Consider the following 14,713-nt stretch of genomic DNA (forward strand, 5'->3'; position numbering starts at 1 on the left):
GCATTTTTTTACTCAAATTTTGCTCTAAATAAAAATGTAAATGTTAAACAACATATATGATTGAATGAGGGGATTCGTATATTAGATATTTTAAAATTTTGGATTAAAACATGGTATATAAATCATATATGCGACTCATTATACACCAATGCCACAAGAAATGTATTGATTTAATAAGAAGAAAAAAAATAATCTTGTAATTTCAAAGTGAACATAAAGTGTCATTTGTAAAAATAAAAAATAAAGTATTGTTTCTCTTTTAAGCTTTGAAACATTGTACTCTGAAAATACAATTAAAAATCTAAAAATGTAAATACGTAGCAAACAATTCAATAAACTCAAACTGACGGGGTGATAAATTTCCACAAGTCCCATATAAAATTCCGACTTTTTTTATAAGATCATAAAGAATTCACCATAACATCAACACAATTCAAATGTCTTAAGCCAGCTTCAAATAAGTCTATCTCATTTTCTTATAACGATTCACCCCTTTTATTGTACAATTGTGTAGTATACCACTACTACTAAACTATATATAAAGTATTATTTTATTTTTGAAAACTCGATATTTGTCGTGTCGATCAATTCTTCTTTATGTGCGTGTTTTAAAGATTTGTAGAATCATAAGTTTGCTCGTCTTTATAAACATGTGCTTAATTATTGTATTATGTTGTAAACATGTATTATTAGTAAACAAGAGTTAACAGTGAGCAATCTAATACCATTGTGCGAGATCGGGATCCGATGTAGTCATTGAATACACACATTCACACATAAAATTAAAGTTTGTTTGAGATCTGGGTCCCTATTGATTAAACATGTGATTTTGTTCTCTTTCTTTATATAAATAAATTATCATGGCATATAGAGAAAAATAAGTTAAGAAATGACATATACTTGGTGCTCTCACATTCTAAATTGGATCAATGGTAAAATTTAGGTGGATTTAGAAAACCAACAGTCGGTAAGTCAAAAAAGAAAACTGCGAGAAATGATGTAGTAAAAAAGTTGCAAAATAAAAGTTAAATATGGAGATGCGGGGTATCAATCCCCAGACCTCTCGCATGCTAAGTGAGCGCTCTACCATTTGAGCTACCTCCCCAAGATGTGAAGTTAAAATAATAATAGTTAAATTATACTTTTATTCAAATATATGGTAATAGTTAACAACTACCTTGGTTCGCATACAGTGGCGGAGCTCTTAAAGAGCCCATGGGAGCAGTGGCTCCCCCCACTAAAAAAAATTAAAATAAAATTACATAGGTAGATACCATAATACATTTCATATTTAAAGAAAATTACTAGACCCTCTCTCATTTGACTCCCCTTAATTAAGTAAAATTGTATATAGCTTTTATGTCAGTATTTTTCGCTCCCCCTAATATTTTAGGTAAGATCCACCATTGTTCACATATCCTGCATCCCCAAGATCTCATTGATACTTCATTTCTCTCTAAGCCTGGTCCATGGAATTTAATATGGAAACTTCGAACATTCCTGTAGGTAAGTAGTTTCATGTGGAGGGTCTTTCATAATTGTCTGCCTATGCGAGTTAGAATATGCGATAAAGACATTTATTTCCAAATAATAATTGTCAATTATGTATGTGATGTTGGACTTGAAGATAACCTCCATGTATTTTTTTAGTGTCCGAAAAGCCATAACATTTGGTGTAGAAGCAGGTTCCTCACGCATGTTACTACAATTATTGCATACGGGACTTAGCTTATACAACTGACATGATTTACAATTTATTACAGAGGTGAATGATGAAGCTGCTACTCAAGTTACCACAATTTGATGGAGCATTTGGAAGCAACATAACGATAAGTTTGGAACAACACGGTAGATGCTCCAAGCTTTATTATTGCTTGCATTGATGAATTGATATGTGACTAAGCTGCTATCATCCTGCTATTGTCATTAATAGGTGAATTCTTGCTGGATCAAACAAAATGCAATGTTGATGCCTTTTTTTGTAGGGGATAAGATGGGTATCGACGTGTAACTCAAAGATTATTATGGTGCCTTTGTTCTTGACAAGACATTGTGGTTTATGCCAAAATGTGCAGTTCATGTCGGCGAAGTTCTCGGTCTCCTCTCTGCTCTTAATTGATTTCATGAACTTAACTTAGGTCAGATTGATTTTAATTTGGACTCAAAAGTCTTAGTTAATAGTTTCTTATCCCCTACTTCATATATTACCAAAATTGGGCTTATCGTTAAAAATTATCAATCCATCCTCACTAATTTTTACATTAACTCGAGTGTTTAGTTTATTTGGAGACAAACAGATGACGTCGCTCGTAGTTTTGGTAAAGTGGCCACACCTTTAGTCAGTTTTCAAGTATTAGTTGATATACTAACTTATTGAACACACTATAGTTAATGAAATGTTATAAGTTCCATTTTGTAAAAAAAAATATGGTCACACTTTTTATCTTCCCGCTTACTTTTTTAAAATATCAAGATTTCTTTAAAATAAAAATATTTTTTCCAACATATGATTAAAAAATTTTCCATATGAAAATAGTTTTTCTTTTAAATGTCAAGTTAGTCTTCTATATTTAAAAATGTCAATTGTACCAAAAAAAATGTCAAAAAATTATAGTCTGTGTGCCTATGATGGTGTTAAATATACTTTTCCATCATTAATTCCGTTACTTAGTTATGGAAAAAGACCTGTTTGTTTTTTTCATAACTAATTAACTAACTAACGTGCCTATGATGGAAAAACAAATGAAATTAATATTTTCCTAGTTATGAATAAAGATCCGTTTTAATTTATCACAATTTTTTTCGGATCAATTCAATCTTTTACAAAAAATAACATCAAAGATTGTTCGAACATTTTATACGTGGGACAAACTAATTATTTTATTAGTTGAATTGAACTATTAATTTATTTCCCATGTAAAAACATAAGGGAATAACTTGATATTATTTTTTGTCGAAACTGAATTGATTCATAAGAAAATTGTAAGAGATGAAAATGAATTTTTAGTCTTTTGTTATTTATTTATTTTTGACAGAAGTCTTTTGTTATTTATTAAAAACTATTGGTTTTGAAATGGAGGCGTATAAGAAACATAAGATCATCTCTATTGGGAGGGTCTTAACTATTTAAGATCCGGTACCTATTAGGTATCTTCAATGAGGAGAATCTTTTTCAGGATCTTATAAGACCCGAGCTCTTACTTATGACCCCAACTTTTAAGCGGGATCCGCACTTTTTTAATATTAAAAAATTGAAATATAATGATATGAAGTTATTGATAATTGATTAGTGGGTTTCATTTAAAAATTTAATGAACTAGACTTTCGACTCGTGCGTCGCACGAGTTTTCTCGACTATAGTAGAGACCAATAAATAATCTTTAACCCGTAAGATCATTAATATGGTAGAAAATATTTTCTTCAAAAAAATTGCAAGCAGATAGGAATGAAATTGGTGTGCAATGCATTTTTTTAGATGGAATTTGTTAAGGTAAATAATTGCATACCTAATAAAGCAAATGAGCGGGAAAAAATCAGGTTAAGTTGCTGCAGACGTAACAAAATTAATAAATAAGGATGTAAAAAAAGGGCATGAAATTAAAAAAAAATCCAAAAAAAAATGTAAAATTCTTGACAAAAAAAAAGTATAAAATAGAAGGATCATACGTGATCATTGATATGGTAGAAAATATTTTCTTCAAAAAAAAAAAAGGCAAGTGGATAGGAATGAAATTGGTGTGCAATGCATTTTTTTAGATGGAATTTGTTAGGTTAAATAATTGCAAACCTAATAAAGCAAATGAGCGGGAAAAAATTAGGTTAAGTTGTTGCAGACGTAACAAAATTAATAAATAAGGATGTAAAAAAAAAAGGCATGTAATTAAAAAAAATTCAAAAAAAAAAGTGTAAAATTCTTGACAAAAAAAGTATAAAATAGAAGGATCATACGTGATCATTGATATGGTAGAAAATATTTTCTTCAAATAAAAAAAGGCAAGCGGATAGGAATGAAATTGGTGTGCAATGCATTTTTTTAGATGGAATTTGCTAGGTTAAATAATTGCAAACCTAATAAAGCAAATGAGCAGAAAAAAATTAGGTTAAGTTGTTGCAGACGTAATAAAATTAATAAGCAAATGAGCAGAAAAAAATTAGGTTAAGTTGTTGCAGACGTAATAAAATTAATAAATAAGGATGTCTAGCTTGTGGAGAGCCTGGGTAAGCAAATAGAATCCCCTTATCCCGTGATTGTGGATATAGTCTGGGCCCGGTTTCTATACACTACGGTTCGGGTCATTGGCGAAACAGAATTTTCTTTACATTGTTCAGGCGCCGTCTCTTTTTTCTTTTTTGCTCTCCGTTTTCTATCTCTATATATTGAAACCTCACAAGCCTTTTCTTCTTCTGATCGCCCTTGTCTTTTTTCTTTTTTGCTCTCCATTTTCTGCAATGGGGGATCAAAAAAAAAAAAAGATCAACATTGCGTTTGTAGGTTTTATTTTTTTTCTGTTCAAAATCAATTTCGTTTGTTTATCGTGTGCCTATGATGGTGTTAAATATACTTTGAGATTAATTTCTATGAAACAATTTTACTCTGAGGCACCGATTTTATTTTCAAATAATTACATTTACTTTTTCGATCTGAACATAATTATTTTTCAAAGAAAACGATATTAATTTTGTTTCATTGTTAAATTAGTTTTGTTAATTGTTGTTCTTGGAACGATTGATTATATTGTCGTTGTTGTTACTCTTGAAATTTCTGTTTAATTTATCATTTTTCTGGGTTTTTACCATGATTTTATATTTTGCATAATTTATCATTTTTCTGGGTTTTTACCATGATTTTATATTTTGCAAATGATGACAAACTAGACAGGGACATCAGATCTCCTAATTAGAGAAAATGCTGATTTGTCTGTGGGAATCTCTCTGATGCATAATATATTACTTGAGAATAGTGTTTCCAACTTCAATTTTCAAATTTAACACTGTGATTGACAATAACATGCATTGATTGTGTTCTTAAGGAAAAATAGTATTGATGTGGCCAATGATGTATTGTTTGCACGTATTACCAGATTGTTACTTGATCGATATATGCTCATTGTCACTACCTCTGAGGCCATTTTTTTTTTACTGTTAATACATTTTCTTCAGCTGTGACATTTGTTTACCATGTCCTCTTTTGTTTTTTATTTTTTTCTATCATGCTCATTTTGCATCTTTGGGCAAGCTTTATCATTGTTTTTTTTTTTCCTTGTTTGTAAAGATTTCATTATGAAAGTAATATTTTGTGATTATTTTGATGCGGTTTTTTTCTGCTTATTGTCAATGATAACTAATCCCTGAATTACTTCTCTTAAGCTTTGTATGGCTAGTTGGATATCACAATATCAGAATGTATAGCCTAATGATTCTCATAAAGAACGGAGATTTGAAAGTTGCTTTTGTTGAAGCCTTTCGTAATCTTTAGGCTCCGAAAGCATCTTATGAAATAAATCCTTCTATATTTCTATTAATGAAGGCTTGTGTATTATGGTTTCCAGTATTGTTTCAAAATGTTGTTAACCGTATATGTTTTTATATTTAGATTTGCTGTACATGATTCAAATTTCATCCCATTGTTTTGGTAAAACCTAGTACAAACTTGTGCTTTGGCTTTGTTTGTTTCACTTTTGATCATTCTTTGTTATACGGCTTTAACAAATCTTTACATTTTGTTGCAATTCCAAAATAAGAATTAATGTTCTGGTCTCAAACTATATATTCTTGCTGATTTTCCTGGTGTAATTTTATTTTGCTGAAACCTGTTTTTGTGGTCAATGTAAACTGTAAAGTAATTACAGTGAGTTTCATTTAATAATTTTTTAAGTTGTTTGGTTGATGTCATTAAATGTTCTGTTTAAATACACTTTTGGTTCACTGGAGTATCTATGAAAATCTACTGTACCATCTCTATTATTTCATCTGTACAAAACTCTCTGATATCATGGCATAGCGCTTTTAAAAGATTCTTCCTCTTGTAATTATAGCAGTCATCATCTTGTCAATGGTCCATTAAGCCATTTGGGTATTGTAAAAGCTCCTCGTAACACTATGGTTATTACTTTTCTCATTGGCGCCCAGCGGCGCAGTTAACTGGTTTTGTTTTTCTGTTGGACACTTTTTTAAGAAAGTGTCTAACAACAATACCGTCACTGAGAGTTAAACAACAATTAATTTTGACCTGAGAGTCAAATATCAATTAACTTTTCTGTTGGGGCAGTCTCCCATTTTTGGCAGAGAATCTTTTGGGAAAAGTTGAATTATCTATTGAAGAGATGAATGCTATAATTACGCTATAGGAGGAATCTTTTAAAAATGTGAAATATCATAGTGTTGAATTTGTTGGTTCTACCTCGGCCACATAATATTTGACAAAGGAAAACATCATTCTTATGATAAGAAAAGGGGGAAGACAAATCAACATTTGGAACCTAAGATATTTAAGGGAAATTTCTATAAGGGGATTTGTATTTACTTGAAAAGCAAGGTACACCTTGTGTTACTTTGTGCTAGACTCAGATTTATGTCGTGAATTCTTTGCAGGGGTTTTTGTTGCCGGGTCTCGAAACGAGTTTCTCAAGGTTGAAAAGAGAAACTCTCAACCATGCGACTTCTCGGGAGACAGGCCTTTGCAGGGGTTCACAAGAACGAGGAAATGATGTTGATGCAAAGATCATCGTGGGAGATGGAATTGGATTGATGAATTGTCATTTTATCTAGCCACTAATTGGATTGATGCAGGGGTTCACAAGAACGAGGAAATGATGTTGAAGCATAGGTCACACATGGTGAAGAGTAACATATAATATAACAACCTTCTGTTTACCTTATGGACACACTTTGATTTTGAAAGATGCAGTCTAATGTACTTTGCATGAAGGAATTTGATTTTTGTTTCAAATTTGGATAAATTTGGTTACACTTTTAAGTTTGGCAATGAAAAATTGGTTGTTTTAAATCTATTGTATATGTTGAATATGGATGAATTGTTTGTTAATTCCGTTACCCTTGTTGTCATTTTAGTCTCAGCTTTGGTTCCTTTAGAATAACATCATCCATAGGCTTAACAGCTTTGGTCGTCTACTATTCCATAGGCTTAACAGATTTGGTGTCTACTATCCCTCCCTCTATATCTTTATTATATTGGTGGTTAATTCATGATAGGATGAGCACATATGAAGCTTAGGTTGAGAGGATTTGTCCCGGTTTCAGTTTGTAGTCCATGTGGATGGAATGAGGAAACTTCAAACTCAAAGCATGTATATTGAATGCAAGTTCACTAAACTGTAGTGGAATTGTTTTCAAAAAATACTATTAACTATTCTTTTGACTTGACATTTTTTGTTTCAATCTTGAATGTTCTTAGTGTGTGTTTGGTTCAGCTTTGAATAGATTTGATTCTGATAGAATTGATTCTGACAGAATTGATTTATGTTTGGATACAATTATGTAGAATTGATTAAACAAACTGAATGTTGTTTGGATGATTTTGATCAAAATTGCTTTTGAATGTATAATTACTAAAATAGACATAGAATTTAGACATAGTTGAATGTGTATGTAGATCAAAACTAAATGTAGATATATTATTTAATTTAAATAAATAAATTTTCTATATATTAATTTAAAAAATAATAAATACGATCATTAAACAAATTTTTTTACAAAAATATTTGTTCATATATTTTATATTTTTTTACAAAAATATTTGTTCATATATTTTATATTTTTTGATAAAATATATTTAAGTTAAACAATACTAGAGTTTGTTGCCAAAAATAATAAAGTTTTTTGATTACCACTATCAAAAAAAAAGTTTTGAAAAAATTCGTTAATTTTTTTGATTACCACTTTCAAAAAAAAAGTTTTTTGATTACCATAAACTTTTTTTTTAAGTTACAAAAATAATAAAGTTTTTTTAAGTTACAAAAATATTCGTTAATTTTTTTGATTACCACTTTCAAAAAAAAAGTTTTTTGATTACCATAAACTTTTTTTTTATTGTAACAAAAAAGTTTTTTGATTAAATTTGGTTCATCAAATTAAATTACAAACAAAAAGAAGGAGAATTGATAAAGGGCAATAAAGGAAAATAATAGGCTGTAATAATAAAATATAAAATTTATTGGAGAATTGATTCTAGAAAAGCTAGAAGCTAGGATTTGTAGCTTCAAAGATAATTGCTTTTGGGGGATAGAAGCAATTTTGAAAAGCCAAACCAAACACCATTGAAAATCCAGTTTTTCACTTTTGAGCCTCTAGAATTGCTTCTGGTCTTAGAATAAGCTGAACCAAACAGGCTCTTAGTAGCAGCAACTGAAGCATTCAGATAAAAGATTTTTTATTGGTTGTGATCGTCAATAATATTTGGGTGAGTAAGTACAACATGAATCGGAAGCGTTTAAATGATGGCTTGGTTTGATTTTTTTTTAATCGAAGTAATAATGGCTCGGTTTCAAGCTCTTTTACTATTTTTTTTAGGGTTTTCTAACTTTAGGGGAGCCTATGCCAATTATTTTTATAGAATGTCCTTTTTTGTAATTAAATTTATAATATATAATACAAATTATGTTTAGCTTCCAATGTAGAGTTGCCGTAGACCAGACTTGTCAGGCTAGGTTAATAGTCTGCACGCCGGTCATGATCTAAATTGGGCCGTGACAAAGTTGGGTAACATGTCCAACTTCTCAATTTTTAAGCAAATTGATTAACATTCATCTGATATTGGCACCATAAAATGCAAAATTGGTGGATTTTCTTATGGTTCGCCTGGTCATACAATTTATGGAGGTACTCCCTCCGTTCTAAAATATAAGCAAAAATGAGTCAACATAAGTTGATGTATTTGGTACAAATTTTGAGCCAAATACATTAATTTTTGTTGACCAATTTTTGCTTATATTTTGGGACGGAAGGAGTACTTTTGAGATGGAGGTTGCGTAGTAGCCTAGGCTGCTTCTCATCCTTAAATTTTGATTTTGCTCTGCATCTATGTGTTATTAGGTTTGCTAATATTCGGTTAGGATACAATTCTAACTAGACATTAATGTCTTCAAAGAAGTTCACCTTAGCATCTATGTTGGGAAGTTCACAATATTGCCGATAGCAACCAGAGATTAATGAATCTCAATTATTGAGAAATTAAAATACCACATCTCTAGTCAAAACCGTAAGATATTTGAAAATATGAATCAAAACCGTAAGATATTTGAAAATATGAATTATCTCTCTTGTATACATATACATATGAATCAACTTATCTCGCCACTCTCCAACCCTATGCTAATATCTAACAAGACCTTCCACCATGTTGACACCTTCCTCCCTCTTCTCCTAATTCAACCTACTTAAACCTCATATTTTGCCGCCAAAATTTGGTCAATGTACAACCTCCAACCTCACTTTTCTAATTTTCGACTTGCACTACATGATTATTGGTTAAAATTGTATTGTTCATAGAATATTAGTGCATCATTTCGGCAATATGTTCATTATATTATATTTATCTACTTATATATATAAGAAAGGAAATGCCCCTTGAAATTACAAATTTGCCCCTATGAGGGGCATTTTGGTAATTCAATTATTGGAAGTGGTTTTTTTTTTTTTTTTAAGGTTTGGCCTATGAATTTCCATTTTTGCCCCTAACCAATTTTTTTAATTATTTTCTTATTTTTATATTTTTAATAACATTTAATTATTTTCCAATTTTTATATTTTTAACTATTTTTCAATTTTTCCTCCCAAATTCAATTGCTTCTACATTGCCGTTGTGGGAGATTAAGGTATCGTTTGACCCGACTTTTTTCAAACTTCTCTACATTTTTAAGGAAATGCCCCTTGAAATTACCAATTTGCCCCTATGAGGGGCATTTTGGTAATTCAATTATTGGAAGTGGTTTTTTTTTTTTTTTTTTTTAAGGTTTGGCCTATGAATTTCCATTTTTGCCCCTAACCAATTTTTTTAATTATTTTCTTATTTTTATATTTTTAATAACATTTAATTATTTTCCAATTTTTATATTTTTAACTATTTTTCAATTTTTCCTCCCAAATTCAATTGCTTCTACATTGCCGTTGTGGGAGATTAAGGTATCGTTTGACCCGACTTTTTTCAAACTTCTCTACATTTTTAAGGAGAAGTTAGGCCGAATACAATATCAATTGAGTACTTACTAAAAAAAGTACTTTTTTTGAACGCATAAAATTGAATGGAATGAGCTTTGACCAGAAGCTGTTGAATGTTACTTTAAAAAACTACTTCTCGACAAGTTTTTTTTTTTTAAGGTTTGGCCTATGAATTTCCATTTTTGCCCCTAACTAATTTTTTTAATTATTTTCTTATTTTTATATTTTTAATAACATTTAATTATTTTCCAATTTTTATATTTTTAACTATTTTTCAATTTTTTTTCCCAAATTCAATTGCTTCTACATTGCCTTTGTGGGAGATTAAGGTATCGTTTGACCCGACTTTTTTCAAACTTCTCTACATTTTTAAGGAGAAGTTAGGCCGAATACAATATCAATTAATTACTTACTAAAAAAAGTACTTTTTTTGAACGCATAAAATTGAATGGAATGAGCTTTGACCAGAAGCTGTTGAATGTTACTTTAAAAAACTACTTCTCGACAATTTATTTCACAAGCACCTCTTTTCAACTCACGCCGGGAACTTTTTCTTTATTTTTTAATATTATATTTCATTATGTTTTTTTCTTCCATTTAACTTTTTTTTAACCGTTCCATTAATTTTTTAAGGAGATTCCATTTAATTTTATTACCTTTTTTTCAAAGGAATTTTATTATCTTTTTATCACTTATATATTTAATTTCAATATCGTTTAATCATCACAATCTCACAAATATTTTTATTCACGATGTCATTTAATGATCCCAAATATTTTTATGTCCTTTCTTCAACCTCGCGAATATATACACACATTAACGTTTAGAGTAATATTTTATGTCCGTCTGTCTGTTTTTTTGTTACGCTAATGCATGTAATTTTTTTAGTGTTGCTTGGTTGAGTGCTACCTCACCAATTTTTTTAACTATATTCCAATTTTTATATTTTTAAAAACTTTTAACTATTTTACAATTTTTTATTTTTAACTATTTAAAACTAAGTTGATGGTTCATGGTTTTTAAGGTTTATATTTTGACATATTATAATGATTCACAATTATCCGTCATTTTACCATCTATCCTTTCAATGTAATCTTTCAGACTGAATATTACTAAGCATATGTGAAGAGACTGAATATTGCTCAGTTGATATTACTTTTTTGATGTCAAAGAGATTTTTTATTTTTTAACGGTCAAAATATTAATAACCAAGTTCCTACACAAGACGCTAAAGAGTTTAATGTGTTTCTTTCGTTCATTTTGTGTCATGTAAATATTGGTGTTAATCCCTTTTTGGTAACTCTATGACAGTAGCGCTCACTTTTATAATTTTAACTATTATGTAATTTATGTTGTTTTCCTGCTCTTGATAAAGCTTTCATAAATATTTTGATAAAGTTTTTTAATTTTTGTGCAATATTCATTAATTTGTTCATTTTTCCTTCGGAACAATTTTTTTACAAAATACGTTACTGAACCCCATGCCTTAAAACATGCATCACAAATATTTGGATTATGCGAACTTCATTCTCAAATTTACTAAGAATGGTAATATTCCGTAATTTGAACATCTCTCCTTTAAAACAAGTTTTTAAAAGTGCGTATAATTCACATGAAAGGACTCGATACTAAATTGCAGTTAATATCTGCCTTTGCTGTAGATCATGTGAAATGATTTATATACGTTGAAACTGAAAGGCAAAATGATATAAATCAAGTAGAGAGACATTCAACTATCTGTCTGATTCAGAAGTTTGTTCACCTGAAAGGAATGGATACTAAATTGCAGTTACTATCTACCTTTGTTGTAGATCATGTGAAAGGATTTATATATGTGGTACTAAATTGCAGTTAATATCTGCCATGCCCATGGGTACCCGTGGGTAAAATCCGTCACGGGTATGGAGCGGGTAGCTAAACTGGTATCCACGGGTATAATAAACGGGTATTTGACTACCCATTATTATATGGACATAGACACGGATTGGATTGTATCCATATCTATGGGTACCCATACCCGATAATAAATTAAGTAAATTACTAATATATCTTTATATATCACATCTTATTACTTAAAGTTGGTACCTTATTGAAGAAAATTTTACCCCCCACCTAAAAATCCTCAATAATAACCTATTTTTATTTTAAATTTTTTTAATTCATCTTATTAAGTTCACTATTTCTACTTCATTCACATCATAAAACATATAGATTATATAAGAATCATGAATTTTCTATGAATTATGTATGATTAATGAAATTTGAGTGGATTATGTATGGATGTTTAAAAGTTGAAGTTTTTTGGTAATTAAAAAAGTTATTATTTGTACCAAAAAGTAAATAAATTCAAAACTCCATGGGTACCCATGGATACCTCAATACCCACGGGTACCGGTATAGTGAGTACCCACGAGGATACGGGGCGGGCACGGGTATCATACTTATCCAACGGGGCGGGGACAAGTATCATATTATCCGTACCCATTGGTATCCATTGACATCCCTAGCCTTTGCTGTAGATAATGTGAAAAGATTTATATACTGGACTGGTATGGATCGATCAAACAGAGAACAAACGTCTACGCCTTAACAGGCTTGACGCTTGGTGGACTGTGGACTGGCATGGATAGACCATTCCCTTTGATGGTTCAAGTCAAGACGGCCAGCTCAGCACGACTTCAGTCAACGACGGATTGATTGTTCAAGTCAAGACGGCCAACTCAGCATGACCCCAGCCGGATTGATTGTTCAAGTCAAGACGGCCAGCTCAGCACGACTCCAGGATCGATCAAACAGAGAACAACCGTCTACGCCTTAACAGGCTTGACGCTTGGTGGACTGTGGACTGGCATGGATAGACCATTCCCTTTGATGGTTCAAGTCAAGACGGCCAGCTCAGCACGACTTCAGTCAACGACGGATTGATTGTTCAAGTCAAGACGGCCAACTCAGCATGACCCCAGCCGGATTGATTGTTCAAGTCAAGACGGCCAGCTCAGCACGACTCCAGCCGGATTGATTGTTCAAGTCAAGATGGCCAGCTCAGCACGGATGATCGACGCATCTCGATTCCACGCGCCTGGTACGGATGAGTTGCACTATAGTCCACGCGCGGCCGTACAGAAAACAGGCAACCAATAGAAGGCTCTGGATCACAACTTAATGGGCCTTGAATGATCAGAGAAGGGCCCATTAGGCCAGCACTATAAAAGGGGAACATTTGGATGTTTGATGGGACATATAACAGAGGGTGAAAACAGTGTATCATTCATTTACTTCTTAAAAGTGCTCTTGAGACTCCACCTAGGACGTCTCACTGAGCAGCTTACCTATTGTAATTAATTTGTTTACATACGTGAACATATACGTTGAAGCTAAAACACAAAATGATATAAATTAGGTAGAGAGGCTTTCAGCTATCTATCTGATGCAGAAGTTTGTTCGCCTGAAAGAACTGGATACTAAATTGCAGTTACTGTCTTTGCTGTAGATCATGTGAAATGATTTATATATGTTGAAGCTGAAAGTCAAAATGATATAAATCAGGCAGCTTTGGTAATAGGGTTTTCATTGGTTTATAGATAGATATCAATTATTACTGGAAAAGTGTTTCTACCGCTGACAAAATATGTTTTCATTTGTTACTTGTGATCTAACCATTTTAAAGATTTAATTTTGTAATCCGTAATGCAAGAGTACTCTAAATATTGTATTATGGTTTTTAATTATCTGTCATTTCACAATCTATCCTTCCAATATAATATTTTGTCAAATACGTTACTGAACCCCCGTGCGAAGCACGGGTTTGTAACTAGTTTATTTATTAAAATCAGAACACTACAAAATCGAATGCCAATTAAAAAATGAAAAATATCGCTGTCACCTGCAAAGCTAATATAAGAAAAATAACGTTGTGCTTAGTTGGTTTGTAGCGGGATATAAATATGTAGATGTAGCCATTAATAAACTTATGTTTAATATATTTACGTTAGCTTTCATAACAAGTGGCCCATTAGCTCAGTTGGTTAGAGCGTCGTGCTAATAACGCGAAGGTCGCAGGTTCGAAACCTGCATGGGCCAGTTTTTGTTTCATTTTGTATTTTGCGACAATAAATGCAAATCGGTTGCTTTTTTCTTTTCTGGGCGCTTGTGGGAGTGTTAGTGTTACTGTTCTCTTCTATTGTTGACACCATCACGGTTCTTGGTTGGTTTTAGTTTTCTCTTTCTTTCCAAGTTTTTTTTTTCTTCCATATAATGCCTCATTTCCTACTTGAGGTGATCATTTTGTCTATTGTGGATGGATGGATTGGAAAGTGGACAAGTTTGATTTACCAATTACCAATGAATAATTTGATGACGAAATTTAGCTGCATTTTCTAAATTTTTTTTGGTTCTTACTAAACTATCTATGATTTCATCAATTTTATATTTTTCTCAAAGTTTATTATAAAACAAAAAAATATTTTTAGTTAATAACCATAAATTTAAGTTTTGGTTTATTTAAAAAAAATTTGGTTGGACCTCAACTTTGACTTCA

At 31.2% G+C, this 14,713-nt stretch overlaps 1 long non-coding RNA gene and 3 other non-coding genes across 4 annotated transcripts; all 4 read left to right on the top strand.

The window, feature by feature from the left end:
• Positions 1–4,172: 4,172 nt before the first annotated feature.
• LOC146901905 (uncharacterized) lies at positions 4,173–7,006 on the top strand. The gene is made up of 2 exons (XR_015022621.1): positions 4,173–4,488; positions 6,592–7,006. It is a non-coding gene; the product is annotated as an uncharacterized LOC146901905 (long non-coding RNA).
• Positions 4,535–4,606, top strand: LOC146901906 (small nucleolar RNA Z267). Its single transcript, XR_015024429.1, has one exon. It is a non-coding gene; the product is annotated as a small nucleolar RNA Z267 (small nucleolar RNA).
• On the top strand, positions 4,854–4,942 carry LOC146901907 (small nucleolar RNA R44/J54/Z268 family). Its single transcript, XR_015024444.1, has one exon. It is a non-coding gene; the product is annotated as a small nucleolar RNA R44/J54/Z268 family (small nucleolar RNA).
• Positions 7,007–14,182: 7,176 nt separating the features above from the next.
• Positions 14,183–14,256, top strand: TRNAI-AAU (transfer RNA isoleucine (anticodon AAU)). The gene has a single exon. It is a non-coding gene; the product is annotated as a tRNA-Ile (tRNA).
• Positions 14,257–14,713: the final 457 nt, after the last annotated feature.

The sequence above is a fragment of the Medicago sativa genome, chromosome 8, assembly GCF_051527215.1.
Source record: "Medicago sativa cultivar Bolivia chromosome 8, Bolivia_mono, whole genome shotgun sequence".
Classification (NCBI taxonomy): domain Eukaryota; kingdom Viridiplantae; phylum Streptophyta; class Magnoliopsida; order Fabales; family Fabaceae; genus Medicago; species Medicago sativa.